Raw genomic sequence first — 13,515 nt, 5'->3', positions numbered from 1 at the left:
TCAGTCTCAAAAAAAAAAAAAAAAAACATTATGCAGAGTGAAAGGAGCTAGACACAAAGAGTATGCAGATGGTCCCCCATTTACAATGGTTTCATTTATGATTTTTCGACTTTACAATGGTGTGAAAGACATTCGAATCCAGTAGAAATGGTACTGCGAGTATCCACACAACCATTCCGCTTTTCACTGTCAGTGCAGCATTCAATAGATTATATTCAACACTTTATTATAAAAAAGGCTTTGTGTTAGATGACTCTACCCAACCGTAGGCTAATAGAAGTGCTCTGTGCACACTGAAGGTGGGCTAGCCTAAGGTACGCTGTTGGGTGGGTCAGGTGTATCAAACATATTTTTGACTTAGGATATCTTCAACTTAATGATGGGTTTATGATTAGGATGTAATCCCATCACAAGTCTAGGAACAACTGTCAAATATATGCTCCCACTTTGAAAGTACTGAAGAAATAAATCCAATCTATAATAATCTAATCTATGCAGATCTGTAATTGCTGGGAAGAGGGGGCTGAGTGAAAAGAGGCAACAGGGGAATTTAGGGGGATTCTTAGGGCCATATAGTCTCTGTGGCAACTGCTCACCTCTGCTGCAATAGCAAAAAAGCAGCCATAGATGATTCTGAAATAAATTGGCTCAGCGCCCTTGACCTGCAGGCCTAAGCTTACCAAATCCTGGTCTATATCCTGATTACGGTGCCAGTCACATTGCCAAATACATGTGTCAAAACTCAGTTAACTGTGCATTTGAAGTGAATGTGTTTTGTCATAATTCATGTTAATAAAACTGAGTAAGACAACATTGCCTCTAGTGGGACTCCATGTGGAAACACCCCGAGTCTAAGGTGCATCCAACCTGGGAACCACTACTTTCTCCCCACAGGCCTGTCCCACCCACTCCCAAGTGCAGGCCTTCGTCTTAGGGCAGCAGTTCAAAAGCCTCTGGGGAGCCTGTTAAAACAGACGGCTGAAGCTGGCCACTGTGGCTCACGCCTGTAATCCCAGCACTTTGGGAGGCCGAGGAGGGTGGATCACCTGAGCTCAGGAGATCGAGCCATCCTGGCCAACATGGTGAAACGCCGTCTCTACTAAAATACAAAAAATTAGCCGGGGGTGGTGGTGTGTGCCTGTAGTCCCAGCTACTCAGTAGGCTGAGGCAGGGGAATGGCTTGAACCCAGGAGGCAGAGGTTGCAGTGAGCTGAGATCACACCACTGCACTCTAGCCTGGTGACAGAGCAAGACTCTGTCTCAAAAAACAAAAACAAAAAAAACACAGATGGCCGGTCCCACCCCACAGTTCCAGATGCAAGGGAGACTCTGCACTTCCCAGGGGTGCAGTGCTGCTGGTGCAGGGACCACTCTCCCATTCCTCCAGCGCTCAGTCCACGTGGAACTGAGAGTCCGTGTTGCGGGCAAAATGCAGGCCATCCCTGCCGGGCCTGGAGACAATGCCAGCACTCACTAAGGTGATGAGGAAAATGCTCACAGTCCACCAGTGACGGGACAGCCCCATGCATCTGTGGGCCCCGGGCCAAGAGGAGGCCCGACACACACCAAGAGTCAACAGCAGCTCGTGGAGACCCTCCACCGACGGGGCAGCCCCAGACAGCCTCTGTCCCTCCTGCCCACCTCACGGCTTCCTCCTGCTCTGCTCCATCCTTCCCTTCAGGATGCAAACCTTCCAAGCGGGCCTCCCTCAGCCCTATCTGCCCATGATCCCTCTCTACTTCCCCACTTCCCTTCACAGCAGCAAAATTCTTGAAAAAGCTAAGGGCCCTGCTGTCCCAAATTCCCCTCCTTCCTTCTCTCAAGAAACTCATCCCATACTTCAGCCCATCATCCCAGACCATGTGGATAAACCCCAGGTTGTCCTTGGTTCTCACCTTCATGGCCTCCACTGTCACCCTCCCTCTCTCGCAAGCTGCATGTGGCCTCTAGGACGCCCTCGGACCCCTCTGGTTTTCCCCTACCTTGCTGGCCACACCTTCTTGGTTTCTTGTCCCAGGCTCAGTCCTTGGACCTCTTCTCCATCTACCTTGACTCCCCAGTGGTCTCATCCAAACTCCCTTTCAAAATGTCATCTCTATAGCTATAATATATTGCCAAGATTAGGGTCCCGGTTCAGAGCACTCCCCCAAACTCCAGATCCCTTCCTCCACCTTCCTCCTCCCCACCTCCACTGGGACACTTCAGTAGGGCTCCCACCTGTACTTTCTTGAGAGCCACATCATCCCTCTGAATCCTCACAACTGCTCCCCTACAGACCCGAGCCTCAGAGAGATGGCAACTCTACCCTTCCAACACCCCATCCAAGACTCCTGGGCCATCCTGGACCCCTCTCTTGCTGCAACAGCCCTCATGGGATCCATCACAGTCCTATTGGCTCCGTCTTCGCAGAACACCTGGAATCAGCCTGCCTCCCACCTGAGGAGGCCGCCCAAGCTCCTGCAAGGCCTGCCCCGCACTGCCCTCCTGCCATTGCTCATGTGTGCCTAAGTGTCCCCTCACCACTCCTCACCTCCCCTACATCTAGGGCTCAGCAGGGCACAGGGGCCACCTGATTTTAAATCACAACCACCCTCTCAATAAACCACTGGCCCCTCAAGCGGCTGGACCTGGAACTATCTATCTCCCCTCTCGTTAGCCTCCCATCTCCCTCCACTTGACCATATCCCCCGGCACCCCCAGCCATCACTGACATTCAATACATGTTTTCTGGGGAAGCAGTGAAACTTCATCACAAGGACAAGTGCAAGAGTTGGGAGGGCCCTGAAAGGTAAGCAGTTCCTTCACGTCGAGAACCCAAGACACAGGAGCGTCACCCACCAGGGCCCAAAGGTGCCAGCACTGTGACCCGCCCAGATGGCTCAGCTCCTTGTGGGCCCTCAGAGGGAGGGGGCTATACAGGATAAGAGTGATCCAGATGGGGGAAAAGAATGTGCATCCACCCACTGGGTGGTTCTGTGCAGGCGTGAAGGCAGGCGGCTCCTGGCAGCACAACAATGAATGTGTGCCAAGACCCTCAGCCCTCAAAGATGGCCCAGGGCTCAGAGCCCCACCACAGCCCTGCTGCAGCACCCGGCTGTGCCCTCACAGCACATGGGACACACCAGTCAGGAGCAACAACAAACAAAAGCTCCCAAACTCACAGTGAGAACCAAGTGGGCCAACTGCAGGCCTAACGGGAAACTTTCTGTCCTTCCAAACAAAATCAAAACACACATACAAATCGGAGGGCCCAGCAAACACCCAAATTCTACATCAAGGCAAATTAGGTTCTGGCTGCTCAAGCAACTCTAATTTCTTGCAACAGATCAGGAAAACACAAAAACTGTTACAAGTCTAAGCAACTTCTACTTTTTACTTTGTAGACTTCCATGCAGCATCACCACTTACGTTTCTGCTATAGCTTTAGGTTACTTAACACATTCTCTCCTAAATGGAAAGAGAAAACAAAGGCACCACGTAAAATGCGGGAACAAGCCCCAGGTCCAGGTTAGCCAGCCGGCAATGGGGACCCCCCTGGCACAGGCTCCAGACCCGACTTGGCCTTCATTTCTGTACTGAGTGTAAGGATGACCCTTCGGTGGCTGGACTGTCCTATGATTTAATCGTCAGGGTCTTAATCTTGTCTCCCCCAATGCTGATAGTAGCGTATTGACTTCTATCTTTCATAGCCCACAAAGCACATATTCAGAGGGTCAATAACTATTGATTCATTGATTGCCTCATGGAAGCCAATGTATCTGTTATTAAGATGTGTAGAAACATGAACTTCCCCAAATTAACTTCTATTTAAAATGCCGGAGGAAAGTATATGACCTAACGAAGACCACTTTTTAAAAATTCATTTTGTAATTATAAAAATAATTCTTTGTGACAGAAACAAACCACACATAAGTACAAAAAGAAGACAAAGTACAGGTTCCCTCTTCCTCTTCCCTCTCCTCCCCCGACACACACTCACTCACATTCACACACGCTCCACCCTTTGCTAACTGTGAAGTGCTGCTTCCACTCGGGGCTGTGTCCCTAGAGCCTGGGGCAGTGCCTGGCACCAGGCCACACACACCCCATAATGATCTGCTGAATGCCAGGTGTGTGTCCTTCCAGATGGGCTTCCGTGCTGAGTGCCTGCACTTGTGCATGGAGAGGGTACATTCTCTATACTCTACACTAAGGAGTGACGTTTCTACTTAATATATTGGCACATCTTTTAAAGTAAACCTTTGAATGATGCCATCATGAAGTAAAGAATCCAATGGCATGTTTTACAGGGAGGAATTGGAGATCTCCGATTATTATTAACTTTTTATGATGGAGAAATTTCAAAGTGCACGGAAGTAGCCAGAGCAGAACAAAGAACCCAGGCACTCTCATCCAGACCCCAACTGTCCACTCAGACCATCTCGCCCTCCTCATCCCCTCTGCTTCCCCACCTCACACGGATCTGAGGCAGATCCCAAACACCATTTCATCTATGAACACCCAGTATCTATCGCTAAAGGATGAAGATTATTCTAACATAACCACAATGCAGTGATTAAGGAATTCCTTAAAATCATCATTTAACTCCACAAACGTCCATGAGACACATCGATAGCCTAATTTTCGAAGGAGTGATTCTTGGATCAAATGCCGATCCAAGTGACAGCTCTGGATCAGGCTTTGATGGAAGCCAGAAATCCTGGGATGCCACTTAGACGTGACCCAGGGCAGGGATGCAGTCATTGCTTTCATGGGCAGCATCTGAAGCTTCTGGACCAAATAACAGGACCCTGCCTACCCCCCACTGAGGCTTGCACAGGTGCTGTGGGAAGGTGGCTGTGAGGTTCTGCACCCTCAGACTGTTGTTGATGCCCCAGGGGTAGCAGCAAGGCAGTGGAAAGCTGGGGCCCCTGCTGCGACACCCCCAGGTAAAGGCAAATTCGCTCAGGGAGGGTCACAGAAGCTGGAAAGTGAGCCACAAGCAGCAAAGCAATTTGCTTATCCTAAGGATCGCCTTAATTAGCGTGCCGAAATCACCACCCGGCTTCCAGGGAAGGCCCTGGCACACCCTCTCCACCTGACTGAATCAGCAGCTATCTCCTCCTAATAAATCTCTGCTTTCCCATGTCATCTCCCAACAGCAAAGTCCCCAGCAAACCTCTCCCTGTCGTGTGCAGGGGAGCCTGCTCCTCCCCTGCTCTACAAGCTCAGCTCTTGAGTGACACCCTGAGACGTCCAGGACAGCCCCGGACCCTGAATGGCAATAGTGATAGGGATGGGGATGCAATGGGCAGGGCTGAGGAGCTGCACCTGCCAAGCCCAGGGCGGACCCTGGCCCAGGGAAGAGAGGACCCATCCCAGGTGCCTCTGCCACCTCGCTTCTCACCTTCCAGTTTTCTTCCTAGAATCGTCCAAGTTCAAAGAAGAAATAACTGCCCTGGTTGGGAACAGCAGGCAGCAGCCTTTCTCTCATCAACTAAGCTCAATAGTCAGCCCATGGCACGTTTATTCCTATATTTCCACATGGCAAGTTTCACCCCCATGGGTCCTAGCTCCAACCCCGGAGCTCTGGCTCCAGGGGATCAGGAGGAGAATCTGCAACCAACCTCCTGGACCCACCCATCCCTCTCTCCCCACCAGAAATGGAACCAAGAGAGGCAGAAGCCTGAACAGGCTCAATCCAGAAGCACAGAAGATAGAGAAAATCATTGATCTTTGCAATGCATTATTGATTTTGCTGTTGTGCTGGCAGCCGCGGATGTTCCCTCCCTCCTCAGTCAAAGCCGGCCATTAGCGCGCACTCCCAAGCTTTGGCCTGGACGCACCCGCTTGGTGTGGGGAAAGTGGCTCTAGATAACACCTGCCTCCAGTGGTCCGCATGGAAAGGACTGTCCACAAGTGGATGATGTCACCAAGGACATCTCCCTGGCCCCAGACCCACTGGACAGCTAGTGCAACATGGTCGCTGGTCTTGCACTCCAAACGCTGAGTGCCCAGGACCCCCGGCTCTCAGAGAGGGTCTGTGCAAGGCTGCATTTTCAGCAGACTCTGGGTGTGCTTGTCAGGAGCTGGGCCCCCTCCCATGGAGTGCCTCCCTTGTGCTGTGCTGCAAAACCCTGGGCTAGCATGGCAGCTGGGGCTCGGCTTCCCCACGGTGGCCTTTGCCTGTCTGCACTCTGACATACAGCCACTGAGCTCCTCCGTCTACCAACTCCTGAGCAGCCCACCCTCCTGGGACCCCAGGGCTGCTCCTGGCACCAGTGATGTGTTTTTATTTCTTTGTTTGAGTTGCTGAGTGTACCATGTACACTTTTCTCAGTCTGAAGGTCTGGCCTTCTGGGGGGGCAGTCTTTGCCCACAGAAACAGGCCAGCGCATCCCTCATCCTCCCACCCCAGCCTCCCTGGAGGGTATGCTGAGCCCGCCTGCTTTCTTCTTCTGGCTGACGACTACCAAGACATGATATACACAGACACCAACTGTCAAAACGACAATCAGGGCATTATCATCTCTACCAGAATCCTGCCCCTGCACTGGCCAGAGCTGCCTGTTTCTGGGACACAGTAAACATTACCAAATAACCTCGCCTGGGCAGCCAGCAGGCAGGCCCCAGGCCTAGGACACGTATGAGGTGACAGGCCACTGGTGTCACTTCACCCCCAGGAAAGGAAACTTCCGTTCAGTGGCGCCTGGTGGATTTGAAAAGACTCAGAGCAGCAGGGTGAGATGCTTGGCCCCAGGCCCCACGTCCAGCTTGGCCTTCGGGGGCCTGGCCACCCACGAGCCTGGGATGTGCTCAACACAGTGAGGTTTTCCAAACAAAAGCAAAGCAACTTCATGTGGCAAACGTTCCGGAAAGCAGGACACAGCCCTCAATACCAGGCCTCTTTTGACGCAAACTGCCCACCTACAGACTCCCATTCACCCACGCCCGCACCTATCCCCCAAAATACGAAGCCAGATAAATAAAGAGGACAACCACGAGCTCAATTCTCCTTTACATGTTTTTACTGGCATAACCCCAGTAGAGCCAGCCCCTTGCAGCTCACCAGGCGGCTGCAACAGGTGCAGCCCAAGCTAAGGCTTGTGGTTCTCCTGGGTTGTTCTACAATAATGCAGCCAAAACCCTAAAGGAAACCGAGGCCTGCAGCTGCAGCACTCACTGCCAAGGCGGCGACCTGACCACTGCGGCCCAACCTGCCCCACCTGTCTGAGTGCGCGGCGCCGGGTCCAGTGCACAGGGGCCGCGGCCTCCGCAACCAAAATAGAAGCCCGCGGGGGCCCGGCCGGAGCCCGGGCTGGCCGGAGCGAGGCCTGACCTAGCGGGGCCAGACCGGGCGGGCCGGGGCGCGACCGGGCCTGGCCGAGCGCGCCGCCCCCTCCCTGGCCGGGGTCTGCAGCGCGCCCCCGCTCCCCCGCGCCCAGGGGAGCCACCTGCGCGCAGGGACTGGGGAGCCAACCGGGAAGGGGAGAAGGCCGGGAAGGGATCGCAGAGGGGTTCAGGGGGTCGGAGGGGTTCAGGGAGGGGTCCGGGTAGGTGTCTCCGGGAGGCGTCCCGGGAGGGGCCCCGGGGGGATCCAGGAAGGAGTCCAGGGGTCCGGGGGATTTTAGAAGGGGGCTCCTGCAGGGGTTCGAGGAGGGCCCCGAGGGTCCGGGGAGGAGCCTAGAGGTGTGGAGCAGGGGCTCCGCGGAGGGTCCAGGCCGCCCCCAGCGCACCTGCCCAGCCTCGCGCGCCCTCCCTCCCGCGCCAGCCCAGCCGCTTACCTGGAGCGCGCCTCCTGCTCTCGGCGGCTCCCAGCCGGGCGAGTTCGGGCGCCAGGAATGGCGGCGGCGGCGGCGGCGGGAGGCGGCCGGGCCAGGGAAGGGGCGGCGGGGAGGCCCGGCGGCGGCGACTGTGATGCTGCGGCGCGCGAGGGCGCGGAGGCCGGCGCGGGGACGGAGGGCGCGGGGCGGGCGCGCAGGCCCCTCCTCCGCTCCCCCTCCCTTCCCGCCTCCTCCCCTTTCCCTTCCCCTCCCCCTTCTTCTCTTCCCTCCCCTGGCCCCGCCCCTTTCTTCCTCCTCCCTCCTCCTCGCCCCTGTTCACCTCCCTCCTTCCCCTCCCCCAACCTCTCTTTTCCTCTCTTCTCTTTTTCCTCGTCTTTCTTCACCTTCGTAACACTCTTCCACCTCTCTCCCCTTCTTCCCACTTTTGCTTCCCACTCCTTCCTCCTCACCTCCCATCTCTCTTGCCTCCCCGCCAGGCCCAGAGGGTTATCCCTCAGCCCTGGCTTGGTCTGTGCTGAGTCAAGCACCCTCCCAGAACCAAGAGGTGCCCTGTCACCCTCTTCCTCACCAGCTGTTAATAGACAAGCTTGCCCCTTCTGGGGTCCTGGATGAACCCCACCCTTTCCAGGCCTCCCCCAAATCCCCCAGGTTTTTTTCACCCCCAGACCCTGAGCCAGCTCTTCTGAGAACCTGACCTGCAGTGTGGGTGTGGCACGTGGCACCCAGAACACTTGGCTGCTGACTTTGGGCAAGAATATTTCACACCGGACTGCTCCTATTCCCCAGGAGCAGGGGCTGGCACCACCTGGAGTCTTGGTTTCCCTGAACCCCCATGCTAGCCTTTTGCTAAACGTTCGTTTTCCACTCTAGATGGTAAATGGTCCTCCTGTGAGGTTGCTGGTGAGGCGTGTTTGTGACTAGCCCATGGGTTTGGGGATCTGGGGGCCCTCAGAGATGGTGCTCCTCCATCCAGACCTCCTCCCTCTGCCCCCAGGAGAGGTGACAGGGCTGGCACAGTGACTGGCCAGGCCGGCAGGCCTATTGCAGAACACAGTCCTGAGAAGGGGACTCCGTTCCTAATGGAACCGGCTAGGATTTCCCCTAAATGTGAGGGGTTGGGGAGCCCCTCTCCAGGCCAGGTGATACCTCCCTGGACTACAGACTGCTGTTGAGGGCCAGGGGTCCTGAAGCTGTTTTCCTGCTGAGCACTGCTCTGAGAGCCAGAGTTTACAAATGAAGCCCGTCCCAGGCCCAACAGTCACAGAGTTAAAGACCCAACAGTCACAGAGTTCCCTTCAGGGGCCTCCTGTGGTTCCTGTGGTTCAGTGCCGGAGCTCTGACAACAGGGCTTGGGCCCAGCAAGGACTAAGATGGCAAAGCTGGTGTCAAGCAGGGTGGGGTGCAGCATGCACCCCCTCCTCCCTCTACCGCGTGGCAGCCACCACCCTCCGCTGAAGAGTCAGGGCCTGGAATCTGATAGACTCCCTTGACTCACAGCTCTGCAGTTTCCAAGGTAACCTCAGGCCTCAGCCCTCTGTACCCCGCAACGGTCAGTGTGGTCATCCTGGAAGGTTTGGGGAGCACGGAAAGAGAATGGCAGGTAAAGCCCACTGCACTGTGTGCTCAGGTTCAGTGCTGGTGACTATTACAAGAAAAAACTAGAGGAGAAGTCTTTTCCAAGCTCTTTTCCAATTGTATGGGTCCACGAATCCATGTTCCACATCCCATTTGGATGGAAACATAACGGAAATGGATTAGAACAGAACTGGTTTAACAGCATTCTATGCCCAAGGAGGGATGCACGCTTAGGATCTACACATGCAAGCATTGCACAGATCAGGGGGTGGGGGACTCTGTTTTATTCCTCACTAGTCAGACACACCTAGAATACCGTGCCCTTGCTTGGTGTCTAAGGCAGCCAGCAGTATCCCGTGGGAGGGGAGTTGACGCATTGGGAGTCTTCAGGCTAGAAAATCAATGTGTGGAGCGCAAGACAGCAGAACCCCATTATATGCAAAACTGTCCAGGGAAGAAGGATTACTCTGTGGTGTGATGAAGGGCAGCATGAGGACAGATGGGTGGAAATTAGATGAGAAAGTGGATTTCTGCCCATTGTGGGCCCTTTCTGACAGACCTCACTGCGGAGGAGCCGGCTGCCCCCGCAGGAGCGTGCCCTTCAGGGCCAGCGTCTAGACAGGCCTGGGGCCACCTTGGGAACACACTGCAGGGAGGGGACCAGCAGCAGAGGGGTGTGCTTCTCAGCAACTGCTGAATCCTCTCCTGGCTTTTAGACCCACATGCTCAGAATCTGATAGAGGGCAGCCCCGGGCAAAGAAGAGCCTTTGCATGGCTGTCCTGGGACCCACATTTCTGGCATCATGACCTTCCAGACTCCTGTCCTCTCTAGCCTGTTTCCTAATGCATACAGAAGGACGTGAGAGAATTCAATAAAAACTCCGAAAAGCTTTCTACAGTGCCCAGGCGGCAAATGCAAGGGCTTCTTTGCACAGTGCTTATATAAAATTACCCTCAAACATGTTTATTGCATTCATGAAGGAGACAGGACTCTTGGTTGTAAGTGACAGAACTTCAGCTCGTACTATTGGCTCACTTGCATCCAAAGATGCTCCGGGTACCATTAGAACTGGGACTTGGATGCCATTATGAGGTCTTCCTCTTCCCTCCTCTCTGACCCTCTTCCCTGTTCCCTTCTCTCAGCATGATTGCCCATGTCTCCCAAAGTGACCACGCTTGCCTTTTTGTTCTTGTTTTACACTTTGTCATGGAACATTTCAAACATAGACATAAAAGTAGCAGGCCGGGCGCGGTGGCTCACGCCTGTAATCCCAGCACTTTGGGAGGCCGAGGCAGGCGGATCACCTGAGGTCAGGAGTTCGAGACCAGCCTCGCCAACATGGCAAAACCCCGTTTCTACTAAAAATACAAAAATTAGCTGGGCGTGGTGGCACACACCTGTAATCCCAGCTACTCAGGAGGCTGAGGCAGGAGAATCACTTGAACCCGGGAGGCAGAGGTTGCAGTGAGCCAAGATCATACCACTGTACTCCAGCTTGGGCGACAGAGCAAAACTCAGTCTCAAAAAATAAAAATAAAAGTAGCTAAATGAACTCCAATCTTGCCTTACCTCTGACCCCCCTTACTTTCCGCCTCCAATATTAATTTCAAGCATATCACAGATCATATTAACCAATGTATTTTCTAGTTTCCCCAGAAATGCCGAGTGTTTGGATACTGAGACCATGCTTTGGAAAGTTTCTCTGCATTTCCCAGCCAGAATGTTGACACCATGTATATGCAGATGGAGCACGGTAACTGGATCGATAATAGTTAAGTCCCATATAAGAAAAAAACTCAAGTATGGCAGCACAAATAATACTCAGCTTCCAACACGGCCCAGGTGGATATAAGGAGAGAGGCTCCTCTGCTTCCACTTTGCAGTGCAGGAGGGAACAGACACGTACTGGGCTGGGAGCCGTTTCCAGATTGCCCAGTGCGAAGCCTTACGCAGTGAAGGAGGTGTCTTCAGAAAGAGCCGGCCTGACACCTCTCACCTGTGGTGGCGGGTGGAGTGTCCAGGCTAAGCTTAGAGAGAGAGTCAGCACAGCAAGTGGAGAAACGGGGTCCTCTGAGGGGCTGTGGGAAGGTTGGGTCTGGGGCCTGCCAGCAGCTTCCAGAAAAGTCTGGGGAGATGTCCTTTGAATGTGACCACACTCTGCAGAGACGTGGGTGAGCCACGCCTCCACTGTTACCATGCAGTGGCTGCTGAGACCATGCTGTGACTCCTACTCCTATCTCTGTCCCTCCCCCCACCCCAGAAAAGGCTGGTGAGAGTGTGGCCTTCCTGGCCAGCCTCTCCAAAATAAGGAGTCCGCACCGGTCTCTGTCAGGCACCCTGATTGTTAGAACAGGTTAATGAAAGAAGCCAAAAGGGATTTTGAAGGCTCTGAGACCCCTAGGCTCCTCCAGCACCCTCCTATGTCTTTATTACCACTGTGACCCCCACAGGACCCACAGAGCTCTTTTTGTTAAAGCCACACTTGGAAATGTGGGGTCACATCGGCAGAAGCATAGAAATGAAGGCCATGCTGAGATGCTGTCATTGCTCTGTGCTTCTGCACAGTGTTCAGCTGTCAAACCACTAAGTGCTAGATAAATCTGGTGAAGGGGTGTAATCCACCCTTGGTGCATACACTCATGGCAGCACTTCCCACATCACTTAACATGCAGCATGGGTTACTAAGCCATCCTTCATCATACTGGGGAGTGTACAGGACGCTAGTGTGCGCCCCAGCTAACTATAGATCTAATCAGTGCTGGTGTCTGCCAGATGAACTTGCCCCAGCAATGCCTTTCTGACCTTTACAGTGACTACTGTCACCAAATGCCAGACCACGGACCTCCCCGCATCCCTGGCTGGATGGCAGACACCCACTTATGTGTCAAGGCTCCGCCCGGCATCATTTCCTCCTACACAAACCCACACACCCCGGGGCAGAGCTAATATCCCCACCCTGCTCTGCAGCTATAATGTCACCTTACACATCCCTTCCTTGGTGCCTGCACCAGCTTCCATTGTAATTGTTTGTTGATAGTCTTCTTTCTTCTCCGGTCTACATTTTGAACTTACACAGAGTGGTGAAGTCTATAGAACTTCTTTCAGAGTAATGTGTTTAAATGCGTAAAGTCAAGTACAGGATTCAAAAGGAAACGAATTATACCAAAATACAGCTACCAAAATACTTTAAAATGTGATCTACTTGCTTCTTTTTTAATAACATGCTCTAGCAGCAGATCTGATAGCTGTAGTTTCCAAGTCATGATAAGTCAGCCGATATTTTAAGGTCTGTGACAAGCATCGTGTCATGTGAGAATCGCTGTGATTTCTGCTGGGGAGAAGTCCACACATACTGCTGATGTGGCTGTGTTTGTTGCCTGCATGTACACCCGAAGGAAATGCTTCCTTTCAGTTAGAGGTTAGTAGGGAAAAAAAATGTAATTCTTTTCTTATCATCCATTCCATCTGGATGGACCCTTCAAAGTTGATCAGACTAAGAATTACTATTTTAAAGGAAAGATGGTATCTCCAGCATCTTGCATAGTGCTTTATAAAATTGCCATCAAGCATGTTTATGGTATTGATGAAGGAGACAGGACTCTTGGTTGTAAATGACAGAAATTCAGCTCATACTATTGGCTCACTTGCATCTAAAGGTGCTCCAGGTACAGTTAGATCCAGGGACTCGGATGCCATTATTAAACCTCTCTCTTCCCTCATCTTTCTGACTCTTTCCTTCTTTCTCTCTGATTGGCCCTAGCTCTGTTTGGGTGTTGGTTTTATCCTCTCCTGTCACAAGGCTCCTGGCCACCAAACTCTAAAATGATGACAAAGACTCTTTCTCTTTATGTTGCAAATCTCATGGAAGGACTTTGATTGGTTCTGTTGGCTCTCATGTCAATCCCATTTACCCAATATTCCAGACAAGGATGAGAAACCACAACCAGTCAGCCCTGGGCCACATGCATATGCCTGCAGCAGATACAGTTCACAGTCTCACAGAACTGCAGGGCACAGATGACTGCTAAGCAAATAGGAACAACATGTGCCCAGGTGTGTTCAAGCCAGAGGGCAAATGAGCAATCACAGAGTGTTTATTTGGATGCACGATTCCCTGCTATGATAAAAATTCAGTAGTTTGGGCCGGGCGCGGTGGCTCAAGCCTGTAATCCCAGC

The 13,515-nt window shown here is 53.0% G+C and overlaps 1 protein-coding gene across 8 annotated transcripts in view; it reads right to left on the bottom strand.

The window, feature by feature from the left end:
* The window catches only part of LOC105498809 (semaphorin 4D), a 139,917-nt gene extending 131,996 nt beyond the window's left edge, over nucleotides 1-7,921 (bottom strand). For 4 of the 8 annotated variants that reach the window (XM_071077573.1, XM_071077574.1, XM_071077575.1 and 1 more), the window contains exon 1: nucleotides 7,764-7,921. The gene's annotated coding sequence lies outside the window, so the exon portion shown is untranslated. The remainder of the gene's footprint in view (nucleotides 1-7,763) is intronic. The other 4 variants (XM_071077577.1, XM_071077576.1, XM_011771162.3 and 1 more) reach the window with 1 other exon arrangement.
* Between the last annotated feature and the right edge of the window lie 5,594 nt (nucleotides 7,922-13,515).

This window comes from Macaca nemestrina, chromosome 14 (assembly GCF_043159975.1).
Source record: "Macaca nemestrina isolate mMacNem1 chromosome 14, mMacNem.hap1, whole genome shotgun sequence".
NCBI classification, from domain to species: Eukaryota; Metazoa; Chordata; class Mammalia; order Primates; family Cercopithecidae; genus Macaca; species Macaca nemestrina.
The sequence above is the reverse complement of the archived record's forward strand: the minus strand, read 5'-3'. Positions and strand labels throughout refer to the sequence as shown.